The following is a 5,595-nucleotide window of genomic DNA, read 5'->3' on the forward strand; positions in this document are numbered from 1 at the left end:
AGCCCGGGAGCGGGCGGGGGAGGGACGGAGATGCTGAGCCGGTGCGAGGCCCTCCGGCGCGGGGCTGGCCCCGGCCGATACGCGTTGCAGACGGAGCCGCAGCCCGCCCTTCCTCCTCCTGCCCTCCCTCCTGCCCTAATAATCCCGCGAAAGGACCCCAAAGTTGGCCTCTGAATCCACATTAAGTCACTGACCCCGTTTAACCCTCTCAGGCAGGTACCCTGTGGTCTCCTGGGGCCAGGAGCTCCCCAGGTTACACAGAAAACGTGGATGTTTATTTAGGTGCCTGATAATACGCTTTTGGATCCTGATGCTAGGTACCTGTTCTAGGAAGTCTTGGCTTTAGAGCTAACATCAGGGTTTAGCTTGCACTGCATGCCACTCAGAGAGGACTGCTGTTTGTTAAGTGCTCTTGAACCACTTAGCTTTCTCTAAATCAGACTAGGCAATTAGGAAGGAATAAGGAAACATTAATATTTTTGTTTGCTATGTTCAGACTTTGCCACTTTCCTCCCCAGGACCAGTTGAAAGGACACTTTCTGCATTGTGCTTGGGTCTAATTTTAATCCTTACAAACTTGGAGCATCTGATTGGGTTTAGATTTTTGAAACTTCTTGGTGGGGGAAAGGAGAGCTCAAACTTTGTCTGTCAAAGCTTTATTAATACAGTGAGGCAGTAATAAACTTGCCAAAGAAATGGGTGTGTGCTAAGCACACCAACGCAAACAGAAGGGAAGCCTATTTCTGCACATTTTGTTGTTTTAGTCTGTATTTTTCCCCCTTATTTCCAGGTTCTTCAAGAGCAGCTACACGCAGTTGCCAGCTTCCCTCCATGTGGTGCCCCAGCATGCCTTGTGCTGGTGATGCCACACATACCATTCATCTGCCCTGGAGAATGGAGCCTACCTCTAGGGTAAGGCAACAGGCACAGCCCCGGAGGCCTGGCTCCTGCGGGGTCAGCAGCAGTGGTCTGGGAGAGGGAGTGCAGATTGCGAGCCTGCTCCCCTTCCACGTGTCCACGCTTCCACTTAAACGGGCTTGCTCTTTCACTTCCAACCAGATGCCCAGGGCATCCCACACATAGTTCTGACTTAAGCCTCAGTCCTCCCTTTGAAATGCCTGCTCTGAAATGCAGAGAGGGAGGGTTGGATTTGGGGTTAAAAAAACTTAATACAAAATCCAGACTTGGGGTAAAATAATCTGGGTGCTCACCTTTCTTCACCAACAGTAAGTAGTTTTCTAAACTTTTCATTGTTCTTAATAATTTCCAGTCCTGTGGGCCAGTGGGCCAGGGATACTGCAAAAAAAGGTTTAGGAAACAGTACAGGACTGAGGAGAAAACCCGGGCGCACTTACCTTCCTTCTGAGGCAGGCTCCGGCTTTTATTGCTGATGAATGGTGGGTGTGATGCCCTGCAGACTGCATAAGAGAGCACCGCATGAAGGGGAGCTGGAGACTCTTAGGTGGTTGTAAGACTTCAGCATTGGCATAAAGTATTAGGAACTCCATGATTTCTTTCGTGTGCTTCAGCCAGATGTGCTTGTATACAGTATGCTTCTCCCAAAGACTGAACAGATTCGCAGCAGAACTGATGAGGTGGTTCTAATAGTGTGCTGCTCAGCTGTCGCTGCCAGTATATCCTGCAAAAGTAGCATCCAAGAAATGGAGAGACTGAAGGGAAGAATTAGAGCCTCAGGCAGAAAAGGCATACAAGAGCTCATAGTTCAAGGCAATTCTAGCTCATGGCACCAGTACTGTGACAGAAGGTGAAGTTGGTTTAGCGATAATGATGTTTTAAAGCTACCTATTCCTTGGGGTCTGTGTACTTAGCTTTTGGAGATGTTGTGTTGTGCTGGTCACATTTAGTCTTTTCTGGATAACCCACAGGCACTGGGAGTTCTTTTAGGAAAAAAAAGCTGAGATTTTCAGAAAGCTACAGGAATTTGGGGCTGTAAGAGAAACGTAAATGCTTGGAAGTATTGGCAACTCTGCATTATGGCTCCTCCAAAAATGTGTCCACTTAGATGAGGCGTTGGACTTGAACTCAATGGTCTGTAGGAGGAGCTATGACAACCCTCTGTAAGAATGGGACTTTGGAAGGTTAGAGGTATATAAGAAAACCTTTTACCTGTATCAAACCTGAATATTTGCAGTGCTAGTTTGATTTAGGGCGTCTGTAGAAATCTACCAAAGATGTTAATTCCCAAACCTTGTTCCTGCACTATAACATAGTGCTTGAAGAACTGACCTACTTACAATTTGTAGACTAAGAAATAGCTGCATAATTTTTAGGTAATATAATATATTTTGGTATATAATGCTGCATAACAGTATGTTTCTAAGTTTTTTAACCTGGTTGAACACAGTAATGAAAAACAAATTTCTGTTCTTTATCTTTTTCCATTCCCATTCCACTTGAGAGTATTCACAGAGTTGTTTTTTTTTTCTTAACTTTTGCAAAACAATGGATGTTGTCTGGATTATTTTCTTGGGGCGGGGCAGGGCAGGGAGAGAGAGACAGAGGGAGGAATTGGTCCTGAAATAGTTGTCCTTCTCTGAATGCAACATAGATTATGTTTTCAATGGTAGTCCTTTCTTGACAAAGTTGTTTGTGTTTGTTTGGCCAAGTACTTTCATGTCCTGAAGGGGAAAAATAGATGAAATTTAGCTGAATGAATTTAGCTCAAGGGAACCTGGCTAGTCAGCATTTTAGGCTGTATGTTTGCTATTTAATTGACTGCCTGAGGTATCTCAGGTTGTGATTTTGGTCTCCTGAAGATAGTAGAGATTCAGTCTTTTCCAGGAAGAATCAAAACAAGTGTAGTGAAGCAAGGAAGCCAGTGACACTATTTAACTTGCTTGCAAAAGAGATCTAGTACTATATATTCACTGGATAAGCTCTCACATGCTGAGGCAGACACAGGAGGAGCTAACCAGTAAGAAAAAATGCTAGGTGCAAACTTTCCACTTGGCACATTTATTTGTAGTAAATATTCAAATGCACAACTTCTAGAATTAAACAAAATTCCTCTATTGTCTTTTACCAGTTTTGTCCCCCTAGTTATAATAACAATAGTAGTAGTTATTATTCGCTGATTTGGTTAATGAGACCAAAGAGCTAAAACTTGTTTTCCTGGGACGGAGGGAGATGAAGGCAACTGTGCCTGAAGGAATCGGTGGGACTCTTATGTGGGCACAGTGGCCACCCTCACTGAAAAGGGAGGTCTAGTCCCCGAGATGTTTCTTACCTGAGGTTTGCCACAGAAGGAGGTGTACAACAGGCAATCATCAGCTTTTATGTAGGACAGGTATGGTAGATGTGAAGAAGCATAAGATGCACTGAAGAAACCCTGTTTGAGGGAATACCAACACCCGGTGCAGTTCAAGCAATGCAATTTTAGAAGCATAGTCTCAAGAGTGCACAATTTCAGTATGATGTATATAGAAAATATAGAAACAAAAATATGAAAAATACAGAGAATGTGAAATCTAGTTATTGTAATACCTTTCTGAAGTAATGAGAAGCTTGAGAGTATGACTGACAAATGGGTACTGGACTGACAAGCAGAAAGTGTGCATTCCATCAAAAGACAGAAGTCCACAAGAGATATTTTTTATTGGATAGAGGAGGATATGCAAAGTGAGAAACATCCTAATACATCATTTCCAGTGTACAACCTGGACTAGTGACTGAGGCTTGTCTTGCATGAATACTTTTTTATGGCTAAAGTGGTTATCATGCACTTACTAGTAGTTTAGAAGATAAGCACAACAGGTCAATTCATGAACACAATGTGTGGTTTACAGCATGTTTCTTTTAGATGCATATAGTCTTTGGCTTCAAGTTGCTGAATTAAGAGCAAACCAGTGGTTATGCTAAAAACCTTAATAAAGGAACCTCTTAATTACAGCTCAGCAAGGCTGAGTGAGTCTGAATTGTGGAAGAGATGGGATTAAAAGCAGACCCTGGACCCTGATTAACTGTGTGTGGTGGGCAAGTGCCACGCAGGAGGTGAGGTTCTGATGGGCTTGAAGAGCCGCAGTCTGTGAAGTGTAGATCATGGCCGGTCAGAGAAACAGTCAGCAAAGTCTCTTCTGCTGATCTTCCTTTAGCCTCAAGAAACTGTCCTTGGCCGGCTGTTTGGTAGATACACTTATATACATTTATGTATGTTATATACTTTTAACACTACAGTATATCAGTACTTCTGGGGAAGAAATGAGCTTGCATCTCCACCATCAGGGCTCCATTATAAGCATGTTCTTGGGTGTGCTCAGTCTTTGCAGGGAAGGCTGCTGTGCTGATGGTTTCAAGCCAGCCATTACTGGATATTGTGTGTTGTGGTTATTTAATTTGATTTCACAATTAATGACCTAATAATAGTTGCATCTAAACTGTCTTAGGACAATAAAGTGTCCAACTATCCACTGGAATTCCATTTGATAAACCTTTGTTATTTCTGATGTATGTCAAACTTGAAGATTTCCAGTGATGGTGACTACATCATCTCTCTAGGCAATCTATCCCAATGCTTCAATGTCCTTATGACTAGAATGTTTCCTAATGTCTTACCTGCATCTATATTACTGTAATTTGAGCTTGGTACTTCTCATCCTGTCCACGCTTGAGCTCAAGAAGAGACTAATTCCCTTCTGTAACAAACTATATACTTGAAAATATTGTCATGCCCTGCCTCAACCTTTTCTGTCTTATGCAACACAACCCTGTTCAACCTTTTTTTACAGGTCATTTTTCATTACAGTGGAGTTTTTCATTTTGACTGCCTTCTTTTGGATTCTCTCCAGTTATCTTCATCTTTCTTGAAACCTAGTACCCAAACCTGGATGTAAGGTCCTATCTGAAGTCTTACCAGTGACAAGTTAAACAGCAAAGAACTTTGTAGAGCTTTAAGAACTTTGTAGACTCCTGAATGTAAGAATTTAATTATGTTGTCAACATTTTTTGTTGTTGTTGTGTTTTTTTGAAATAGCATTGCATAGCTGATGCTTATTCATCTTATACTACACTATGGTCTCTAGACTTTTTTGTTGTTGGGTTTTGGTTTTGGGGTTTTTTTTAGCACTACTACCTTAGTCAGCTGTTTCCCATTCTGTACATGTACAGGTGATTCTCCTCTTCATGTGCAGAATCTTGCACTTGTCTCAGCTGAATTTCAACAGTTTTCAGAGCATTTCTCTAAAAGAAAAACATTGTCAAAAATTGACTGTCAAAAATAATTTTGAATTCTAAACCTGTCCTGCAACATAACTGCAGTCCTCATAACTCATATCATATTAAGATTTAATGAAGATATCCTTTCTTCTGTCTCCAGCTTATCAAAGAGTACTCCAGCTGGTGCGGCTATGATGAAGTCTAGAAGCTGCCTTGCCTTTATAATGCTCTGAGGCACCACGTATGCAGTCCGGGTAGCCCAGACAAAAATATTATTGAAGAAATTATAGTCTGTAAGCAAACCTCAGTCTCTTTTTCACTTGTGGGGCCATCTTGAGGTTATGTGTTCTGAAGAAGGAAACTGGCCAAAAAAATACGTTTTTGCTACTTGTTCCAGCAAAAGCCTGAGTGCCACTAATCCAA

The sequence above is a fragment of the Pygoscelis adeliae genome, unplaced genomic scaffold, assembly GCF_000699105.1.
Source record: "Pygoscelis adeliae isolate BGI_AS28 unplaced genomic scaffold, ASM69910v1 Scaffold21, whole genome shotgun sequence".
Classification (NCBI taxonomy): Eukaryota; Metazoa; Chordata; class Aves; order Sphenisciformes; family Spheniscidae; genus Pygoscelis; species Pygoscelis adeliae.